General features: G+C 38.5%; 1 protein-coding gene across 5 annotated transcripts in view; it reads right to left on the bottom strand.

Moving 5' to 3' along the window:
- The window catches only part of LOC138815868 (endogenous retrovirus group K member 18 Env polyprotein-like), a 48,557-nt gene extending 25,131 nt beyond the window's left edge, over window positions 1-23,426 (bottom strand). Inside the window, exons 1-5 of one of the 5 annotated variants that reach the window (XM_070005245.1) lie at window positions 23,245-23,426; window positions 21,848-21,940; window positions 12,976-13,131; window positions 9,698-9,736; window positions 3,055-3,132 (exon numbers count right to left, since the gene is read on the bottom strand). The gene's annotated coding sequence lies outside the window, so the exon portion shown is untranslated. Of the gene's footprint in view, window positions 1-3,054; window positions 3,133-6,052; window positions 6,295-6,480; window positions 6,588-9,697; window positions 9,737-11,253; window positions 11,358-12,975; window positions 13,132-13,646; window positions 13,782-21,847; window positions 21,941-23,244 lie in introns of those variants that run through there. The other 4 variants (XM_070005246.1, XR_011368505.1, XM_070005247.1 and 1 more) reach the window with 4 other exon arrangements.
- Between the last annotated feature and the right edge of the window lie 838 nt (window positions 23,427-24,264).

Here is a 24,264-nt window from a genome sequence, read left to right as displayed (position 1 = left end):
GCTGTGAGGAGTGTGGAGTCTGCTCGCCATCCAGGAGCAGACCTTACAATATTAACAAAAAAAAAAAAAAGATGAGCTATGGCTCAAATTGTAAAACTTCCATCCCAGAGGGGGGAAAAAGCCCAACACCTCAAGAAGACTGGCAGGTCAAGCCCTAGTATCACCATAAAAAAATGAAAACCAGGGCTGGGAAGGTGGCTCAGTGGTAGAGTGCTTGCTTGCTTTGGATGCATGAGGCCCTGGTTCGACTTCTCAACATCACATAAGCAGAAAAAAAAGCTGGAAGTGGTGTTGTGGCTCAAATGGTAGAGGACCAGGAGCTGAAGTGCTGAGGGATAGCACCCAGGCCCAGAGTTCAAGCCCCGTGACCAGCCAAAATAAATAAATAAATAAAAGCCAAATACAAAGAAATAAAAACAACCACCAAAAATAAAAAGGAAGAGTTGTGCACTGGCTAAAGATGTAGTGCCTGCTAACTTGGGGGGAGGGGGGCGGAGGGGGAGAAAGCATGGACACTGGAGACTGGCCAGGCCACTTTGAAGCCCTGGGATTAACACAAAGAATAAAAACAACAACAAAAAGGCAGAAAGTGATCTTTGGCTCAAATAGACTATCAGCTTTAAATCAAAAACAAAAACTAAACAACACTGACCAGGCCCTGTGTTCAAGCCCTAGGTCCAGAACCAAAACATAAGAAAAACCTAGCCAGGTGCCAAAGGGTCACACCAGTAATCCTAGCTACTCATACTCAGGAGGCTGAGTTCTGTGGATCACAGTTTGATGCAAGGAAGGAAAGTCCGAGAAACATAATAGACTACTCAGAAAAAGCTGGAAGTGGTGCTGTGGCTGAAGTGGTAGAGTGTTAGCCTTGAGCAAAAGAAGCTCAGGGACAGGGCCCAGGCAGAAGAGTTCAAGCCCCAAGGTCAGCAAAAATGAACAAAGAAAAAAGAAAGTGAGTAATTAAGCTGTGGCTCAAGGTATGAAGCCTGCTAGCCTGGAGAAAAAAAGGTAAAAAATGTAAACAAAAATATTAAAAAATTATTCCCAGAACCACATGCTCCAGTGCACTTTTCCCTACACCCTTAGTTTGCAGACAACCAGGCCAATGCCCCTGCTATACCCTGTATCTCTATGCCAAAAATTTCAATTATTTGAAAACTGCCTTCCGAGAATTGCCACATAGGGACCACATTGAGAATTATTGACCTCAAAAATATTTATTAACATGATTTCTTTTATTCTTGTGATTTTTCTATGTCATTCTCATCATTACTTCCCTAGCACCTAGCAAATTACCTAGAATAAAAATATAGAGACATATCTGCTTATTGAACATCTACATGTATATTTGGGATAATAAGCTAGTTTATATGGGGTCAACAACACTGAGCATTTTTTACAATGAGCCTCATAGTTTGTAAAAAACAAAAACAAAAACAAAAACAAATAACACAATTTAACCCTCAAGAACTCTACATTTGCTAGTCAGCAGTCACTCATACCTCTCATCCTAGCTACTAAATGGAAGCAGGTGCTTGTGTTGTTAAAAATAGTAATGTTATAAAGGAAAAGCAGAGAATTATTATAGACTATAGGAGATCAAGTATACACAACTATATATAATTCATGATCATGTACTGGTATTAGTACTGGAGAAAAAAATGACAGGGACAGAATTGAGCCAATTGTCAAGACTGAAATATAGACAAAGATTAAGCAAAGTATGGCATTGTGATTAATTTACTGAAGCCGGTAATTACTGTGGCTATGTAATAATGGGACATTTTTATCCTGAGGAGAGCAAGATTAAAATATGTAGGAATAGAGGACTATGATATATACAAGTTAATCTCAAATGTATGTCCACAAAGAGAACATACACACAAATAAGTGATTAAGCGAATGAAGGAAAATGTTAACTATAGTGAATTTTCATAAAAAGCACATAAATACTGTTTATATTCTTTTTATGACTTTTCTTAAATTTGACCATTTTTAAACAATACTAGATTGAATAGTGAAGAGATGCACTTGAACTGCAGAAGATGAGTTCCCGAAGAGTGTTCTGAGAGGGTTTCATGGAGAAAGCAAACATTAGGGGATAAGAATAAAAGATCAAGTGTTAACATATGAAAAATTATGGAAATCCAAACATTCAGACTACAACAATAAAGTACCAAGAGTAAGAAGGTTCACAGACACAGAAAATAACTCAGGGCTACTGTGGGTTGAGGGAAGGCAAGAGGCATGAATGGTTTAATGGTCCAAAATTTTTGTCAAGGGTGATGGATATGTTTGGGATAAGATAAAGGTGATGGTTCTACAATACTGGAAATGTACTGAATGTCACTGAATTGTGGTTATAATAATAAATGTTATTACTATTTCCCTATAAAGAAAAACAATCATCCCATTTTAGAGGCTACTGTTTCCAGGAAACTCTCTGACATTATATACTCACAGGAAACCGTACTCTTTCTTTCTTACATTCAGTAGATTTTAAACATGTATTTCTTTATGTTTTTTTTTTCTTTTTGAGGTCAAACCCTGCTAGCACAGGCTGGCCTGGAACTTTCTGCTACTTTGTTGCTTGAGGAATGTCTTTCTTCTACCCAAGACATTCCATAACAAAATTTATTTTCTAATAACAACAACAACCAAAAAGATCAGTTATTAGGGTCCTTACCCTAGGACTTAGGAGCACACAGGACATCTTGATTATATCAGTTCCCTCTGTCCAGAGAGCATTGTGTGCCTGGGGCTTACTGGTTTACAGAATGTCTCCTGAGCCTGGGAAAGATAGGTATAAAAGGAAAAAGCATCCCATGTCCTGTGCATGAGCAGGCAATGGAATATATGTTGTATTAAATATTTCTCTGGATATAGAACCTCTCTGCCCACTCTGACCTTGGATATGAACATAGCTCACAAGTCATCAACAAAGAGAAAGGCTTTTGCTCTTACTTCCATATTGTAAATGGTTACTATCTCAGTTTTTATTCACTGAAGTGTCACAAATAAATGAATCACAATCACCAAGAAGTAATAACTTACCCTGGCCAGTTTGTCTGGTTTGCAGGAGATGTGTTGGGAAAAACATCTCTGTTATCTCTTCAGAAAAATCTTCATCCCCTGAAAAAAACAAAGTTTTACATGAAAAACATTCCAGAAAAACTGCTGAGGATCACAAGAAAGGTGAGAAGGAAGAGGAGTGAAGGCAGCAGAAGTATGCATAACAATTTAATGAGCATGGAATATGAGTGCTTATAGAATTTTTTCCTTTCCTTCTCAAGTTTTTATGATGCATTGTTATCATTATCCATTCTTTCACTATTAAACTTAAATGTCCAATTAAGACAAACATTTCTGAGACTTTTCTTCCACCACTGGTTAAGCTGAAGCTACAGGCGTTAGGGATAATAATAATCACTCGGCCTTCTGAGATTTCTGGGCAGACTTTGTGGCCTTGCCAGCTCCTGCAGACTTCTTGTCCACATCTTTGATGCCACACACAGCAACTGTCTCCTATCACAAACAGCAAGATGACCCAAAGGAGGATAGTCAGAGAAGCTCCCCACATACACAAGGCTTGCTGGAACCATATGAACCATGACAGCATCACTAGACTTCAGGAATTTAGGACTAGCTTCCAACTTCTTACAAGATCTCTGTTCAAGTTTCTCTTTCCAGTCAGTAAACTTGCAAGCAATTTACGCTGAATGACAATCCAGGACAGAGGCATAGTTAGCACTGATTTGGCCTGGATGGTTCAGGAAGGTCACCTGAGCAGTGAAGCTAAATGCTTCCTTGGGTGGATCATTCTTGTTGTCATCACCCACGTTGCCACCCCAAACATCTTTGGGTGACATGCTTATAGAATTTTTTTGTGCATAGTATGTCGATAGATGTTCTTAATGGGCTTATAAGAGAGGTGGGCATTATCACACTTTGGCAATAAAGATAATGAAGGCTGGAAGAGGTCAAGAATTTCCACAAGATTTCTTAGCAAAGGTTAGGAGTTAAACCTTGGCCTCCACTCTCAATGCTCTTTGCGTCACATTACAGAAGAATGAATGGAGAGTATGAAGCAGATATTGTATAAAGTAAATGGAATTCAGGGCTGGGAATGTGGCTTAGTAGTAGAGTGTTTGCCTAGCATGCATGAAGCCCTGGGTTTGATTCCTCAGTACCACACAAACAGAAAGAGACAGAAGTGACCCTGTGGCACAAATGGTAGAGCACTAGCCTTCAACACAAAGAGGCTCAGGGACAGAACCCAGGCCCTGAGTTCAAGCCCCAGGACCAGAAAAAAAAGAAAAGAAAAAGAATTTAAAAAATGGAATTCAAGTTTTGGGAAGAGTTTCAGGCAGAGAAAATGAGTGCCAAGATTAGGGGGTGAAAGCATAGCAGGAAGTTTAGTATAATCACAGCATTTAATGTAAACAAAGGAAAAAAGCGACAAAGTAGGATCCAGCAAAGACTAAGCCTTTACATCCTAGTAAGATTTCAAAGTTTCTAACGAAGAGATGAGGAACCACTGAATGATTTTTAGAACAGAGACAAGTAAGATCAAATTTAAATCAAAGGAAGATCATTTTAATGGCTGAGTAGAGAACTGATCAGCACTAATCTAGGAACAAAAAAGGAAGTAAAATTGAGGGAATAATCCATGATCCAAGTGAGCAAGATGATGTTTAAATCAGCGGGAGAAAGGATTAATGTTGGAAGGGTGCTAAGGAAAATGCTATCTTGATGATGGGAAAACAGAACACCTCACTGAAGAAACATGCAAACATATGGGTAAGTCAAGAGCAAACTATAATCAAGACAGCCAAACATACTGTCAGGAAATATTCCTTCTCTCTTTACACACCTAAATCCTATCCATTCACTCACTTTGAGACCAGCCAAAGGTTTTAACCTTTAGAATCTATATATTTCTTAATCATCAGTCTATAGCTTAAAGGGCAAATTGTTACTGCTTTATCTGACCATTGTCCCCCAAATTTCCTGGGATTGGTGGGAAGAATGTATCATAGCTCATTTGTGCCTCTCCCTTGGCATTTAAGAGAAAGAATTAAAATGACTTAGCAATCCCAAGTATAAGATGGATTGTGAAGGTGATCTCATTAATACCATCCTTACCAACGTAACTCATTTAAGCAACATTTAACTATATCCTAATATGAATAAAAATCTAAAACCTGACTCGTAGGTTGTCATCCAACTAAATCCTACTGGGTGCAAGAAATTAATCTAAAAACATAATGACATACCTATATCACAAAATATTGACAAAATGATCCAATAGCATGCAGAATTTTTTTCATTTATATTTATCTCATTCTGTTCTAAAAAATTATTTAGTGTATACTTAGAATGTAAATAATATTCCAATATATACATTTAATTTACAATGTTCAGATATACAATGTATTATGTTTGAGTGTTAATAACTTTTTTTTGGTAAGTGTTGAGAACAAAATGAGGCAGGTCACTGCTGTGGCTCATGCCTGTAAACCTAGGTATTTGGGAAGTTGAGAATGGAGGATTATAATTTGAGGTCAGCCTTGGCAGCACAGTTTGTGAGATCCCTTCTCAGCCATAGTCTGTTACATTAATATGTGCTCATCCTCCTACACTAATGTGAGAGTCCAAAATTAAGAGGATCTCAGTTCCAGCCCAGCCTGGGCAGAAAATTTTAGGAGATTCCATCTCAACAGAGAGGCTGGACACAGTGGCAAGTGTCTGTGATCCTAACAATGACAGGAAGACTGAAATCGGTAATTGTAGTTCAGGCATGCATCCAGGCAGGAAACCATACTCTCCCTGAAAACAGTCAAGGGAAAGCAGGGCCCAAGGCATGGCTCAGTGGTAGAGTGTCTGCTTACTAAGTTTGAGTGAGCTGAGCTCAAACCCCAGTACCATCATAACAAAGGAAAACAATGGTGGAAGATCACTACCAAATACTTTCCACAGAATTAAGTATATATTGGGCAGCAGTGTGGCCCAGTATTAGGCTAGGGATGTAACTCCATGGTAGAGTACTTGCCTGAGGCTTTGCATTTGGTGACTGGCATTGAGATGAGGAGAAGTTGCATCGAAAGTATGTAGGATGGTGCTGGTGGCTCACGACAATAATCAGCTACTCAGGAGGCTGAGACCTGGAGGATGGACGTTTAAAGCCAGCCAGGCAGAAAATTCTGTTTAGATCTATCTCCACTTAGCAAGAAAAAGACAGACTGGTGTCGTGGTTCAGATTAGTAAGACATCAGCTGAGTTCAAGCTGTGGTCCTGGCACCAAAAACAACAATAACAAAATAAATAAATAAAGGAATAAAGTGTGGGCATTGGAGGGACTTTGGAGAAAGGCAGGACTCTCCCAAAATCGGAAGACATATTCTTAGGCAAAGGGATGGCAAGGACCAAGAATGCTGATAGAAAAAGATGACCAACACTACCACAACAGCAGGTTCCTACCTTTATCCCCGTCAGCTACTTCCATTTTTTCAGTACTTCATTGAGATATCATTAAATGCCAACATCACTGCTGAATTCTCAACAAATATCACTGAGGAGGGCTGGCAAAGAGTGATAGGAGTTGGGCAGGAGTCTCTTTTCAGAGTCATTTCTGGTGAACATATTAGACAAAAATCCAACTGTTTAGAAAATCCCTCAGAGTCCTCTGAATGGTATTTAAAGTTCAAGATTCCCATTCCTACACCAAACAGATGCTGATTACATGAACAAATGCAGTTAATTGCAGAAAAAAGTTTATAAATAACACAACTGTCATATTGAGGAGTAATTAGAAAGAATGCAACTATCTAAACACATCACAATGGCTTTATGTGTTTCCTAAGTTAAGACTTCTAAAAAGCAGATTTTTTAATCTATTATATCTTTGGAATCATTAAAATAATTACCATCTCTTGCTTATGACTATTATGCCACTTATTGAATACATTATTTCATTTTTGTTTTGTTTTGTTTTTGCCAGTCTTGGGGTCTGAACTCTGGGCTTGGGCACTGTCTCTCAGCTCTTCAGCTCTTCAGCTCAAGGCTAGTGCTCTACCACTTGAGCCACAGCACCACTTCTGGCTTTTTCTGCTTATGTGGTACTGAGGAATCGAACCCAAGGCCTCATGCATGCAAGGCAAGCACTCTACCACTGAGACACCTTCCCAGCCTCTGAATAAAGTATTTAATTTAGTACTTATTTTAACAACCTGTAAGGAATTAGATTGGGTTACCTTACAGATGAGAAAAGAGCTCAGGATTGCAGGTCACATGGCTTTAGTAAAAGACAGATCTTCATTTTGACTCAGTGGATAACTACAAAGCCCATCATAGTTAACTGCCATCTCAATACTTCAGAAAAACATTAAGAACTTATGTTCAAAAAATCTTTTTTTTCTTTTTTTGTGCAAGTCCTAGGGCATGAACTCAGGGCGTGGGTGCTGTCCCTGAGCTTCTTCAGCTCAAATCTAACAATCTATCACTTGAGCTACAGCTCCACTTTGGGCTTTTGGTAGTTACCTGGGGATCAGAGTCTCACACTTTGCTGGTGAGCTGGCTTTAAACCCAGATCCGGGGTCTCAGTTTCCTGAGTATCTAGGTTTACAGGTGTGAGCCACCAGTACCTGGTCAGAAAAAAATTTCTAATCAGGAATCAAGCTTTTACATAGACTAAGGAATCATTTATTAGTAAGATGTTATACAATTGTCTAGTCTGACTTCTTAAACACGATGCTGAAGACAACAAACAAAAAAGAAAATGTCCCAGTCTGCATAAAATCCATACTAAAGGAGTAACAAAAGTTTCTCACTGAGAAATATTCGCTTTGCAGAAAACTTGAAGACTAGTTATTTTACAGTTGATGAGAAATAGAAAAAAATCAAAGCCGGGCGCTGGTGGCTCATGCCTGTAATCCTAGCTACTCAGGAGGCTGAGATCTGAGGATCGCGGTTCAAAGCCAGCCCGGGCAGGAGAGACCATGAGATTCCTAACTCCAATAAACCACCAGAAAACCGGAAGTGGCACTGTAGCTCAAGTGGTAGAGCGCTCGCCTTGAGCTGAAGAGCTGAGGGACAGCGCCCAGGCCCAGAGTTCAAGCCCCACGACCGACAAAAAAAAAAAAAAAAGAAAAAAAGAAAAAAATCAAATGAGGTTTAGAAATATCAGTGGCAAGCACACTGACAGTTCAAAGAAGTAAACAGAGAGCCATCTTTAAAAGCACTAATATTTGGAAATTTTTCATCTGGCAGCTCTCAAACATGCTAGTCTCAGGACCTCTTAATACTCTTAAATTTTGAGAGCTCCCAAAGAGCTAATTAAAAAGGTAAGGTGGCTCAGTGGTAGAGTGCTTGCCTTGCATACATGAGGTCCTGGGTTCCATTCCTCGGCACCACATAAGTAGAAAAAGCCAGAGGTGGCACTGTGGCTCAAGTGATAGAGCGCTAGCCTTGAGCTGAAGAGCTGAGGGACAGTGCCCAGACCCAGAGTTTAGGCCCCACAACCGGCAAAAAAAAATGTTAGTAGAGCCAGGAACTGTTGGCTCTCACCAGTAATCCTAGCTACACACTCAGGAGACTGAGATCTATAGATTGCTATTAAAAGCTAGCTGGAGCAGGAAAGTCAATGAGATTCTTATCTCCAATAAACTACTCAGAAAACAAAACAAAACAAAACAAAAAAAACCCAGAAGTACAACTATAACTCAAGTGGTAGACTACAGCTCAGGATCAATGCCTAAGTGCTGAATTCAAGCCCCAGGACTGGCACAAAAATAAATAAATTAAATAAAAAATAGGGGATACACATGCATTCGCATGTGCATGCACACACACACGAGAGAAACAGACAGATATGTTAAAAAGTAGAACTCAGCTAATGAGCAAAGCATCAGGTATTGAGTCCTAGTTTCACAACCCAAACAAAAGAAAATTTAGAACTCAAGTGCTTATGGTAGTTTTGTAAACTTAAGAACAAAAACACTGGGGATGGGAAGGTGGCTCAGTGGTAGAGTGTTTGTCTTGTATGTATGAGGCCTTGAGTTCAATTACTGAGCACCACATAAGCAGAAAAAGTTGTAAGTGGCGCTGTGGCTCAAGTGGTAGGATACTAGCACTGAGCTAAAGAGCTGAGGGTCAGCACCCAAGCCCAGAGTTTACTCCACACAACTCACCAAAAAGAAAAAAAAAAAGAAAGAAAAGAAACACTACTTATTAATATACGCTTATTGAAAAAAACTGTATTTTCCAAAAAAGGTAAAATTTCAGCAGAATAGTCCCATTGTTTTACATCTTTAATAAATCTCTTCATCCTTTAGCCTAATGAAAGACACCTGTATTCTCTCATCTGCTTTTATACTGTCTGTTGGGTTATGATGTTTCAAGTATATGCAGAAAATCTACCTTACAAAGTCACTTAGTTAGAAAAGGAAGAAATATTTTAGTTGCCTTCTCAGATTATCAATAAAGCTAATGCTGGCATACTCCTTAATATTACACTAAAACTCAACTAGTGGTCATCTCTTAAAATTTAGTTGTAATGAGATATATAGCAATGAGCCTGAAGCTATACCATAAGATTTTCTGCTTGGATGTATTAAATTAAAATCAGTTAGTCTTTTCTTTTCTTTTGCCTGTACATGATTTGCTAACATCACACATTAAATAATGGGAAAATACTCACACTGAGTCACACAAATCTTCCAAATGCTGACCAACTGTCCTGAAATCAATGAATATAGCTGTTATTATCAACACAGATTTCATCAGCATAGTCTGTAAACAGCACTGGGAAGCTACAAAGCTCAACAGAGCAATAAATACATTCTATAAAATTGAAACTTAGTTTGAATGTGTATCATGACTCATACATCGTTGCTTTTCTCGTCGTAAAGGCTCATTTCATTCACTTTTAAGAAATGTTCACCAAATAAAATTCTAGTCTCTATGACCACTTGTATACTTCAGAGTGAAAATGTCATTCCATGGCAAAGTAAATAGTTCATTTAAACACTACAAATGGGCTAGGCACTGGTGGCTCATGCTTGTAATCCTAGCTACTCAGGAAATTAATATCTAAGGATCATGGTTCAAAGCCAGCCCAGGCAGAAAAGTCTGTGAAACTCTTATCTCCAATGAACTACTCAGAAGAAGCCAGAAGTGGTGCAGTGGTTCAAGTGGTAGAGCACTACCCATGAGCAAAAAAGCTTAGGGCAACATCCAAGCCCTGAGTTCAAATCCTAGGACCAGCTTAAAAAAAAAAGACAAAACTGAATTCATTGGATTCCACTTTCTTAAAATAGCCAATTAGCAGAGAATATGTCTTAGAAATATATCTAATTAAATGTTAAAATAAAACAACCTTAAGATTCATTTGTCCAGAAATTACATTTTATACTAACTGCCACATTACCTATTACTATAAAAAATGAGCAGCTTCAACATTCATATTTTCTAAGAGATACAGGCTTTAAATTGTGGAGGCAGGGAGGGGGAAGAGTGTCACTCATGTTTTAGGTACTACCACCTTTTCTGCCTCAATTCAAGATGGGATTAAGGATCCCACAAGTCACGAGGCACAGATGAAGTATCCAGAGATATAAAGAAACATTAGCCAAACTGAGGACAAACTCTGAAAAGAGCAATCTCTAACTGTAATCACTGGCAGGGGTGTACGAACAATATCAGTATGAGGGATGCTAAGAGGAGTCTGACAGGGAAAAAAAGAAGAAGACATAAGCAAGAGGCTGACGTGTCTGAACACCTAGATGGGGGAAAGTTGCAAAAAGAATTCTACATGAAAATTCTCACTGCAAAAAAGAGAGAGATGCAGGGTACCAGTGGCTATCCTTGTCAGACTGCTACTCAGGCAGCTGAGATCTCGGGATCACAGTTGGAAGCCAGCCTAGGAAGAAAACTCCATGAGACTCCTATCTCTAATCACAAAAAATAAGCTGGAAGTAGAGGTGTGGCTCAAGTCCTTAAAGGTCTAACTTTAAGCAAAGAAGGTCAGGGACAGCAAACAGACTTTGAGTTCAAGCCCCAGGACTAGCACAGGCGTTGTGCGTGCACACACACAAACACACAAATTGCTCTAGTAATAATAAATAATCTAGTAATAATATTAATATTAATAATAATGAATACCCTAGTAATAATAAATACTCTAGTAATAATAAATACATTGCATCTTCCCACTCCGATTCTGAATTTTCATATTACCTTTTTTCTCTTCTTCTTCTTCCTCATAAAATTCTGCTAGGGAAAATGCTTCTGAGTTGTTCTAATTCAAATATTAGAGCCTCTAATTCTTCTCCACTCAGAGAATTAAGTAAAGATTTCACCTGAATGAAAATAATAAAATATTGTGTAAATATTAATGAAAAAAATCTCATAAGGAGAAAAGACTGAAGAGCTCATGCCAGCACAGCTCTGTGTGTGTGTGTGTGTGTGTGTGTGTGTGTGTGTGTGTGTGTGTGTTTGTGTTGGTCCTAGGGCTTGAACTCAAGGCCTGGGGGCTTAGCTTTTGTGCTCAAGTCTAGCACTCCATTATTTGAACCACAGCACAACTTCCAGCTTTTTGGTGGTTAATTGGAGATAAAAGTCTCACAGACACTCTTATCTAAGCTGGCTTCCCACCATAATCATCAGATTTCATTCTCCTAAATAGCTAGGATTGCAGTACCCATTTCTAATTTTTTTTTTTTTTTTTTTGCAGATCCTGGAGCTTGAGCTGGGAGCTATCCCTGAAGCTCTTTGTTCTCAAGGATAGCGATATACACTTGGAGCTACAGGACTACGTCCAGCTTTCTGAGTTATTTATCAAAAATAACCTGTCTGGTCTGGCTTTCAATTAACCTCATATCTCAGCCTCCTGAGCTAGGATTAGAGCCAGAACTAATTTTTTTAATAACCGTAACACTAAAGGGTAGATATTATAGGAAAATAGATAGAATTTGAATTTCCAAAATTAATATAGGCCAAAAGATAAATGAAAATTATCAGTGCTTAAGCATGACTTCGAAGCCCAGGCAGAAAAAGTCATGAAACACTTATCTCCAATAAACCAATAGAAAAAATACTGAAAGTGTTGCTGTGGCTCAAGTGGTAAGTGCCTGCCTTGGGCTGAAGAGCTGAGGCACAGGACCCAGGCCCAGAGTATAAGCCCCAAGACCAACATAGAAGAAGAAAAGAAGAAGAAGAAGAAGAAGAAGAAGAAGAAGAAGAAGAAGAAGAAGAAGAAGAAGAAGAAGAAGAAGAAGAAGAAGAAGAAGAACAACAACAACAACAACAACAACAACAACAACAACAACAACAACAACAACAACAACAAGAGGAAGAAGAAGAGGGAAGAGGAAGAAGAAGAAGAAGAACAAGAAGAAGAAGAAGAAGAAGAAGAAGAAGAAGAAGAAGAAGAAGAAGAAGAAGAAGAAGAAGAAGAAGAAGAAGAAGAAGAAGAAGAAGAAGAAGAAGAAGAAGAAGAAAGATTGGCTTAGATTATCAGAGTAGATGAACTAACAGGAAATTATATACAAATTAGCAGCTATAACAGGCTTTTTGACAGCTAAAAACCCATGACACTGGAGAAAAAACAGAAAATTAAAGACTAAGGTGAAAGAAAAGGATATCTGATACTAAGACCTCTGTTCTTTTTCTTTTTGCTTATGTGGTGCTGAGGAATCGAACCCAGGGCCTCAGGCATGCAAGGCAAGCGCTCTACCACTGAGCCACCTTCCCAGCCCTGTTCTTTTTCTATAATTTTAAGAAAAATAACATTTGACTTATTCACTATTTCTAACAATTAAACAGTAGGGGATATTTTTCTTCTATTATAATATTTCGAGCGACCCACATCTCCTTCAGAGACACATTTCATAGTCCAAATATACAAAGTGAAAAGAAACCATGCAACGTTTTTTCTTTGAAGACTCTTTTCAGCTGGGAGTTTGGGATTGGAATTACCTTTATTTCACTTTCTTGGGAAAGCATCGCCAGAACTTCTAGATGTTCTTGAAGTTCATCAAAGGGTAGCTTACAATGAGTTTTCTTGTCTGTTTCCATGGCTACCTCATTGGAGGTCCTTAGCTCTTCTTTTTCCTTGGCCTCTTACTCTAAAACCTAAAAAGAGATGGAAGCATAGATACAGCAAATAATAAGAGCTCAAGGGAAAGTTTTTAAGAGTGGAGAGAAGCAAAGCTAAGTTCCAGTATAAAGTACTACCCTTCATTCTTGAACAGCAAATCAAATTCACTAAGGATCAGGAGCTGCATAGAAAAAAAAAAGAAGCTAAACAAAATTTGATGCTAGACAGCAGCACCTAAGGAGCCAAATGCATTTCCAAAAGTGGTTTCAACAGTAATCTAATAAGTAATCTTGATAGCCCTCAGGATTTTGTACTGCACTGACAGAGGCGACTGCAGAAAGAAAAGAGCTGACTGTTTGTCTAAGCATTAGACAAACCCATAAAAAAAATCCAGCCCATAAAAAATGCCTTAATTTTATAATGCATTGATAATTCTTTACAAGAAAACACACTAACGGAGTCCCAAGGTAACAAAGGGAAAAATTCAAATTAAAAAAAAAAAGCCACAAACAACAGAAAACAGCAATTAAACCAGTAAAGGTAACAGTACCTGAGACAGTGCAGAATTCCAGTTCATCAAACCCTTAGTCATTTTAAATACAGGACTCCGTTCTGCTATTACATCCATTGTCTTCTTCCCAATGAATTCTAAGGCATCTAAACCCCCGCTAATAATGTCCTTTCCCTAGATAGCAACATCAATGTCAGTACTACAATACTGGGAAAATACATTTGCATGTATTGTGGGGGGTTTGTGGCAGTCCAGGGACTTAAAACTCAGGGCCTAGGTGATGTCTATGAGCTTTTTTCCTCAAGGATAGTACTCTACCACTTGTGCAACAACTCCACTTCCTGCTTTGTTTGCTGGTTCATTAGAGAGAAGAGTCTTGCAGATTTTCCTGCTTGGGCTGTCTTTGAACCACAACCCCAGATCTCAACTTCCTGAAGAGCTAGGTTTACAAGCATGAACCACCAGTGCCCAACCATTTATGTTTCAATTCTTTAAGAGTGACTTACAATACTAAGTACTGGGAAGAATGTGGAACAGCAAGGGAAATAATTACACACTGCATGTGGAAACATAGTAGATTCTCCTCTTTGGAAAACTGCTGGCCAGTATCTACTATGCTACATATGTACAGTGGTTCATCAGAAGACAGCTTAATGGTACAGTGCTTGCCTAGCATGCATGAATCCCTGAGAACAATTCCTCATTACAACAGGAAATAGCACTGTGACTCAAGTGGTAGAGTGATAGCCTTGAGCAAAAGAAGCTCAGTGACAGTGCCTGGGCCCTGAGTTCAAGCCCCAGTATTGGCCAAAAAAAGACATAAACAAAAATATTCAGAGCAGCAGTATTTGTGATAGCTATAACATGGAAACTATTTTAGTGCTTAACAACTGTGGGATAAATAAAATATGACATAGTGACAAAATGGAATACCACATCCAAAATACAACATGGTCAAATGATACAAAAATGTTGTGGAAGAAGCTAGATACAAAATGTACTATAAGTATGTAAAGTATAAAAGCAAACAAAATTATTCTAAGATAAATGTCAGGACTATAGTTATCTTCCTAGAAGGGGCATACTATCTCTTAAAGATTCTGAACAAGTTCACATTATGAAAATTCACTGTTTTAATTTTCAGTATGAAAATTAAGAAAAAAATATAAAGCATAAAGCTAAAGTATAACTAAATATTGTAGTGCATGCCTATAATGCCAATACTCCAGATACTAAGGTATGAGTATTGTGAGTCTGAGGCGAGCCTAAGCTACATTCATATCCATTCATGGATGCTCAGGCTACACAGTGAAAAGAATAAAAAGAGAATCCAAAGACACAGTGTATGCCTGTCATCACAGCTCCTTACAAAGTAGAGGCAGAATTGTAGTCCAAAGCCAGCACAAGCAAAACCGATGATCAGATCCAAAAACAAACTATCTATTTCTGCTTTCTAGTTGCCATGGTATGATTGATTCTGCTTTGCCATGCCCTCCCTGACATTTTGAACTGACATCTCTGAGAACATAGATCAAAATAAATAACTACTCCCTCTAGATAGATAGATAGATAGATAGATAGATAGATAGATAGATAGATAGATAGATAGATAGATAGATAGATAGATAGATAGATAGATAGATAGATAGATAGATAGATAGATAGATAGATAGATAGATAGATAGATAGATAGACACATAGATAGGTAGATAGATAGAGGCATGCAGAAGAAAGGATTAAGGATGTGGCTCAAGTGGTACTTCATATTGCCAAAAGAAAAAAAGAAAGGTTAAAATAGCCAGGCAATGGTGGTCCGCTGACTTGTGCCTGCAATATTAGCTTCTCAGCTACTCCGAAGACTGAGAGCTGAAGATCACATTCGAAGCCACCCAGGCAGGAAAGTCCATGAGATTCTTATTTCCAAATTACTTCTCAAAAAAATTAGGAAATAGTGCTGCTAGCCTTAAGTACAGAAAGGGTCAGGGACAACACTCAAGTCCTGAATTCAAGCCCCAGGACTGGCAAAAGAAAAAAAAAGTATTGATCTGCACATAGTAAACATTTTTCTAAACAAGGGGAAACTATAGTCAGAAACAGATCAATGGATGGCAAATGCTGTGAACAGACAGAAAGGTGTGGCTACAAACTGGCATGAAGGAACTCCCTCAGATAATGAAAATATTCTTATATCTCAGTGAGCCATACAAATACAGAAAATATTCTGTATCTGTGCATCACAATATACTGTGATTATACAGTATAAACATAACCATTATTTCTCAACACAAAGTCATATTGCAGAAAAAAGTTTTACTGTATGAAAATTATAGCTCAACTTTGTCCTAAAAGACTATGCTGATTCTTAGTATGGGAATCAATATACATTACAAAGATGAGTATGTTTCAAGAATAATTAGTTCTGTTTGCCTTTAAAAATCTTATACTAGATCAACTAGTACACCAAGTAATTTAACTATATTATATCAAACACTCTATTATGGAGAGAACTTTTGCTTTCAAGTTCTACACTTGCCTTCCTATACAGCAACTAGAAAACCAGACAAAATAGAAGAAAGAACTATTTTTAGATACTACACAAAAGACAAAAAAAAACCCACTTTGGTCCAGGAGAAAAGAGAAACAAAGTCAGCCCCACAGCTGGGCTTTCTGCCTAGAGAAAAGTTCCAAACCCCAACACACAGAGGAGAACCTACAGACAACAGAACACTCACAGGCAATGTAAGTCAGGGATAAAGTCTGGCATCAAGGAAGGCTGAAGCAGCTACTACTTTAAAGTCAAAAAACTTCAGAGGATACAGCTATATAAGTAAAATGTTCCAAGAATCTACAGATGTGTTGATTTGTCTTTATCTGAGTAATGCACTGTTCAAACACTAGGTAACATCACACAGTTGGGAGAAGAAGTAGCATAAGTAGTAAGCAACACAATCCCCATAGCTCAAGCTATGCTGAAACATCTGGTTTTTTAAACAACCAAAGTGAACAGATTTCACTGAAAACCTGAGGAATAAGAGTGAATTCAGAGGAATCAGGGCGCAGCAGTAAAGATAAACTAGTCCTTAAGACTGAAGGCTAAAAGACATACAATAGAAGAAACAAAGCTTCTTCAACTACTGGTGTTGGGAAAAGTGGGCGGCCACATGCAGAAGACTAAAAGTGGACCCCAGCCTACCACCATGCACCAACATCAACTCAAAATGGATTAAAGATCTTAACATTAAACCTGAATCTCTGAAACTACTGCAGGACAGAGTAGGAGAGACACTTGAACTTATAGGCACAGGAAGAAACTTCCTGAACAGAGTCCCAGAGTCACAACAAATTGGGAGAGTGACTCGACAAATGGAACTACATTCAAATAAAAAGCTTCTGCACAGCTAAAGCTATCGCAACCAAGCTAAAAAGACAACCAACTAATTGGGAAAAATATTTACCAGCAATATATCAAACAAGGGGTTAATATCCAGTATATACAGGGAACTCAAGAAACTAATCCCAGGGGAAGGGGAAAAACAAGTCGTTTAAATGAGGATACAGGTGGGCCCATTGCAACAATGAGAAGTACAACTTGTTATGTAAAAATGAACTTTACAACTTTGGGGGTGGCAGGGAGGATTAGGTGAGGGGGCCAGAGGGAGGATGGAAAGGGATGGGAAGGGGAAACAAAGGAGAAGGCTACAATGCTTGATAAGAAATGTACTCATTATCTTGCCCATGTAATTGTAACCCCTCTGTACAGTATTTTCACAATAAAAAATAAATTAAAAAAAAGAAACTAATCCCTCCCAAACCTAACAAACCAATTACTAAATGGGCAAGTGAACTAAAGAGAGACTTCTCAGATGAAGAGATAAAAATGGCAAAGAAACACATGAGGGAATGTTCACCGTCCCTGGTTGTGAAGGAAATGCAAATAATGACAACCCTGAGATACCACCTTACCCCAGTCAGAATGTCCCACATCCACAAGTCAGGCAATGACAAATGCTAGAGGCGATGCGGAGAAAGAGGAACCCTATTACACTGCTAGTGGGAATGTACACTTATGCAACCACTTTGGAAAGCAATCTGGAGGGTCCTCAGAAAGCTAAATATTGACCTCCATTATGACCCAGTCATACCACTTCCAGGCATCTATCCTGAACAACAGGAACCAGTATACAAGACAGATGCACCTCCAGTTTATTGCAGCACTGTTCACAATAGCTAGGATATGGAAACAACTCAGATGTCCCACCACAGATGAATGGATCCAAAAATTGTGGTATCTATACACAATGGAATATTATGTAGCCATTAGAAATGACAAAATAATGACATTTGCAGGGAAATGGATGGAGCTAGAAGAAAGCATGTTGAGTGAGGTAAGCCTAAAGCAAAGAGACAAATGGTATATGGTCTCCCTGATAAGTGGATGTTAAATCCAAAATGTTAGGTGATACAACAAAATTAACAAGACTTAAGAAACAAAGAACTTCATCTCGTCAAACCACTACTAAATAACTCCATGCTGCTGATCACATGTATGGTATATATGTGTACACCAGAGGGGAACCAGGAAGATGACACAGAACTAGAGGGAATCAGGGGAAAACATACAACAGCAGGACCCATCATCTGCACAGGACATTGACCAAAATGAACTAAGCAACTTAATGACAGCTATGTGAGGGAGGGAACAAATGGGAAAGAGGGAACAGCTGATGCTATGCAAAACAAAAGAAATGTACATACCACCCAATGTCGAAGAAATAACTATCACAAAGTTCATAGAACTCATAAATGTTATGACCATAATAGACAATTTGCTCCAGGAAAGTTAGAATGTGTTTGTGACTTTAACAGCATCACTATCCCACAATACTGTGAAATTCGGGAAATTATGTAATCAATCACAATAAAAAATAAAAAATTAAAAAAAGATTGAAGGCCACACTAGACTCCCTCTAAACAAGCCTAACAGAGAAGGAAATGGTGACACTGTCCAAAAAGAAATGTACTCTTAGCAAGGCACCAGTGGCTCACACCTGTAATCCTAGCTACTCAGGAAGCTGAGATCCGAGGATTGTGCTTCAAAGCCAGCCCTGGCATCAAAGTCTGTGAGACTCTTATCTCCAATAAACCATCAGAAAACTAGAAGTGGCATTGTGGCTCAAGTAGTAGAGCACTAACTAGCCTTGAGCTCTAGAAGTGAGAGGCAGCGTCCAGGCCCAGAGTTCATGTCCATGACTGATAAAAAAGAAATGTATTCTTTACCCAACTTCTATAACTGTAACCAGTATCTTTTAATAACAGTTAAAAAGTTTTTAAGTATCAATCTGAATTGGGAAAGCAGGACAGGGTGACTGTTGACTCATGCCTATGGTCCTAGCTACTCTGGGCTGAGATCTAAAGATCACAATGGAAAGCCACCAGGGCAGAAGAGTCTGTGAGACTTTCATCTCCATTTATTTATCCCGCAAAAACCAGAGGCAGGGTTCAAATGCCATCTGTGGAGGAGGGAGACAAGGTAGACTGTGAAGACAGAATTCAAGCTCCAGTGCCAGAACATACACATTAAAAAAGAAAGAGGCCGGGCACTGGTAGCTCACAACCATAATCCTAGCTACTCAGCCTTGAGCAAAAAGGTCAGGAACAGCGCCCAGGCCCTGACTTCAAGCTCCAGGAACACTAAACACACACACACACACACACACACACACACACACACACACACACACACACACACAGAAAGCAGAAGACAACATCCTTAAAGGAACTTGACAAAATTGCAAAAAAGATGACCAAGTGATTTCATTGGTATGTTTTATCTCAAACTTCTAAAAAAAAACCATCGCCAGTATACTTTCCTTCACAGTGAAATTAATGCTTAGAAATTTTAGAAGATGAGAAAGACGTTAGGATAAAAAAGCCACCCATTCTATTCTGGTACACTTAATATTCAACTAAAATCTAAGTCCATAAAACTTCCACTGAGTAGTGGGAGTTCTCTACTCATGAGACACAAGTAAACACAACCTAAATTCTGTTCTCCATGCTAGTCTTCAAAGGTATAAAAAAGGTGTATTCTCCCTATCACCTTTCCTTAGATTTTCATATTCATGATCCATTAACTCTCTAACTTTTTAATACATTAATACTAGCCACTCTTCCCAGGGTTCTCCATAATTTTTATTCCCCTTCTAAAATATGGCTGGCTCTGAATGACAAATATCCTTCAAGTCTTATAAAATCACTGCTGTTTACTATCCAAACATACTTCTAACTCCTGTTTTCCTTGCCCACTAAAAGCAATTCCTGACAAAAATTTCTGAAAATGCCAACACTTTAATCTTCCAACATCTCAAAGCATCAGAGTTAGACATTAAACCATTCTAGCTGCTGGGAGTATGAGGAGAAATGAAACTTCCTGTCTCTGTAACTCCTGAATTTGAGCTTATCTGTTTGAGAATACCATACCTGCACTCACAGCATGATCTGACAACAATTACAAAATTATAAAGAACCTAACAAATAAAAGTGAAGATACCAGGACCCTACATTCACCAAAATAACATGCAGTACTCTATTTGTAGAGTTCTTCAGGGAGAAAAATAAACTCATTTTTAAACACATAGTGTGTTAGTCACAGACAAAGTAGCCTCACTTATGCAAGCATCATTAAGAACAGTGCCTCATATATGGAGTAATTTGCCATGTCCGATGAAGTTATCTCTCCATTCTACTGACCCATGCACTATGGACCTGAAAGTAGGTCAATCCAGTTCTCTCTTAGGTATTCACAAGTAGTGATAGTGGAACCTATTAGTATCTGATAGGTGTATGCCAAGACGCAATATAACTCTGAAGATGGAGAAAGACAGGTAGAATAAATCTGCTTCTAGAGAAAAAATGATAGAGATGAGTAAAGAGTCTTAAATGAGAAACAATAAGGGCTATGAGAGATGAAGAAAACAGACTGGTCTTCAAAACTTTTCTATATGGATTAGAAGTGCAGGTTTCCTTTTGATCATTACAAACTTTCAAGAATAAACCTTGGCACAGGCCAAATTTTTCTTAAAAGAGACCCAGAAACACAACAAAGCAAAGAAAGATTGGACAAATAGGATTGCATGAAATTGCAGAGCTTCTTGCATGGCAAAGGACATAGTTAGCAAGATCAATAGAAAGCCCACCGATTGGGAGAAGTATTTCACTAGCCATACAACAGATAAGGGTCTCATATCTAAAACATACCTGGAACTCAAAAAATCAAATCCTCCAACAACAAATCCTCAAAGAAACAACTGCCCAATAAATAAGTGGGCTAAAGACTTAAAGAGAAACTTCTCTGAAGAGGAAATAAGAATGGCCAATAGACACATGAAGAAATGCTCAACCACCGTAGCCATGAAAAAAAAAGGCAAATCAAAACAACATTGAGATACTACCTCACCCCAGTTAGAATGGCTAGAATAAAGAACTCTAATAACAACAGATGCTGGAGGGGATATGTGCAGAACCCTACTGCATTGTTAGTGGGAGTGTAAACTTGTTCAACCACTTTGGAAAGTAGTATAGAGGTTCCTCAAAAGACTACATAGAGCTCCCCTATGACCCAGCAATCCTATTTTTGGGCATATACTCAAATGATCACAAACAAGACCATCCTAAAGCTACCAGCACAACTATGTTTACTGCAGCATTATTTACCATAGCTAAGATATGGAACCAACTCAGACGCCCCTCAGTAGATAAAGAAAATGCAAAAAAAAAAATAGAAAAAAAGTCTAGAATGTACCTCAGCTCAATGGCAAAACACTTGCCTAGCTAGTGCAACATCCTGGGCTCAATTCCCAGTTATCAGAAAACAAAAGGCAGAAAAACAATCAAACAAACAAAAAACAAAAGGCAAAAAATAGCCCTAAATGAACAAAAATACTTTTTGGTCGTGACAGATTTAAATTCACCTAGCCTTGGTTGCCAAACAAAGTGCTAAGCAATTCTTATATTCAACATATATAACAATATCATTTTAATATGTAGCAGTCCTTGAAATTACTTCAGATGCAGAGTAGAGGGATATGAGCAGTTATAAGACACAGATCTCTAACTGGCAGCTGGATTCACAAGACAACACACCACACCTGTAGAATATCCCCATGTCCTTAGTATCAAAAATGCACAAGCTAGCTACTGAATCCAAAGTATCCTAGGACTTAATGTTTCCATATACAGACCTCCAGCATGTTTGACTTCGGCTGAAATCTCAATGGGACTAGGGATCCCAAGGGAAGTCTCTGCCTTTTCAATGATATTTGAAGTATCTTGTCCTAGAGAAAAATCAAAATGTGTTGCTCTTTATTACCAAACTAAACAACCTAAATTTCAAAAATGTAATATCAAAGTCCATACATCTAAAATCATGATAGCTATAAGACAGTTTATTTTTAACAATTAGGGTTATTAGTCCTTGGAAATATCTCCTTAGTATAACATTTTTTATACAAAAACTCTGATACATCATCACTAAAGAACAGACATTTATAGCAATTCCTAGACTTCATTCTAATAAGAAAATGCTACCAATTCTACTTGCGATGTCTATCATCTATCTCATGATCACTTGTCTTCAAACAATTAAATCCCTTGAACAAATGTAGAAGGAGATTTATTAACAAAGTCCCTTGTAACAATATAAACACACACAGTAATGAAATGACTGATGATCTTACACACAATGGCTACTGTAGCTGAGCCTGAGGAGAGCAATGAGTTGCCCCAGCTGCTCCAATATCCCCATCTGGCTTGGGATATATCTTTGGAAAGTTTCCTACTGTCCCAGTAAATGAGCGGGGGAGGGAAGACACAAGAAAGTATGAAAAAGTATAATATACGTAAGTTATCTAATTATTAGCCAAAGTATGGGGAACCAAATAATATTTGCTTAATGCACTGCTTGACTGACAGACACTTGCATGTTTTCATCATGTAGGCACCATGCAGCAAAGGTAATCACTGCTGATGGCATTTATAGAACTGAAAAACTATTATTTATGGTTGTAAAAACAAGTAAAGAATTTCAATCCTAAATTAGCATTGAGCTTGAGTCTGTTAACCCCAACTTCTTTTTCCTTGTACCAGGGCCTCACACGTTTGTTTTGCTTGCTCATGACTGGCATTCTACCACTTGAGCCATACCTCTAGTGTAGCATTTTGCTGGAATTTAGTTGGAAATTGAATCTGCATTTCATCTGGACCTAAGCATCCTCAGGAGCTAGGATTACAGGTCTGAGCCAGGGGTACCAGGTTAACCCCAATATTTTTAAATCCCAATATTTTATAGAGATTCTAGCTGGGCACCAGAGGCTCACACCTGTTTTCCTAGCTACTCAGGAGGCTGAGTATCTGAGATCTGAAGATCAGAGTTCAAAGCCAGCCCAGGCAGGAAAGTCCATGAGACTCTTATCTCCAATAAACCATTAGAAAAACCGAAAGTGGTGCTGTGTTTCAAGTGGTAGAGTGCTCACCTTAAGCTGAAGAGCACAGGGACAGCGCCCAAGCCCAGAGCTCAAAGCCCCATGACCCACAAAAAAAAAAAAAAATAGAGATTCTAGTCAGTGGCTGTCTGTAATACCTGAAAAGGGAGAACTTCTGAAGTCTCAGGGTCCCTGGAAGACCCAACATCTGGTCTTTTCAACTGGGCACTACAGCTTCCATTAACTTTCTTGATTGGCATGTTGGTCAACAGATTCATTACTCTTCACAGACTCAGAATTCTCCACTGACTCCCAGTTTCCATCTTCAGTTATCACTGGAGACTCAACGATCATCTTTATCAGAAAGCCCAAGGGAAAAACGTGATTGAGGTCAGCTTTTTTAGTATACATTATTTGTCTAAATCTTTTTACACTTTCACAGAGTCACAGGCAGAAACATTAGTAAATTAATACAGACAAGATCCCACAGATCTTCCCCCAGGTTCTCCTAGTAACAGCTTCCATAACTGAAGCATAATTCATTGTGGCAGAATCCACCAATCTTCACATTTCAACAGATTTCAACTGAACCTATTTCACTTCAAGAAATATAGATGAAATTACATAGCATGCCACTTGTTAAGAATTTTTTACACAGCATTTAAGTCCCTCCAGAGCCACTTTTATTGTATTAAGACTTTTTTTTTATTGTTTCTGAATAGTCCTTGGTATAAATGTACTTTGGGACTATCACAGAAATAAGATGATTCAGAAACCTTATGTATAGGTGTTTATGGGAACCAAAGCTTTCTCTTGAGCTACTCAGTTTAGTTTTAAATGTTACTGTTAGGCTGGACATGTGCCTTAGCAGTAGAAAGCTTGCCTAGCATGCATGAAGCCCTGAGTTTGATTCCTCAGTACCACATGCACGGAAACTGGCACTGTGGGTCAAGTGGTAGAGCGCTAGCCTTGAGCAAAAAAGCTCAAGGATAGTGCCATGGCACTGAGCTCAATCCACAGGACTGTCCCAAAACAAGGTATTGTTCTATTCTTTTCCCATGTAAACTATCACTTCATTTTCCAAGTGGCAATGTAAGAATAATCAAGTTCCCCTGAATTCTGATCAACCATGTGTTGTCACTATTTTGATTGAACCATTCAGATAGGTGTGTACTGGT

The sequence above is a fragment of the Dipodomys merriami genome, unplaced genomic scaffold (genome assembly GCF_024711535.1).
Source record: "Dipodomys merriami isolate MVZ:Mamm:240054 unplaced genomic scaffold, mDipMer1.0.p SCAF_678, whole genome shotgun sequence".
Classification (NCBI taxonomy): Eukaryota; Metazoa; Chordata; class Mammalia; order Rodentia; family Heteromyidae; genus Dipodomys; species Dipodomys merriami.
The sequence above is the reverse complement of the archived record's forward strand: the minus strand, read 5'-3'. Positions and strand labels throughout refer to the sequence as shown.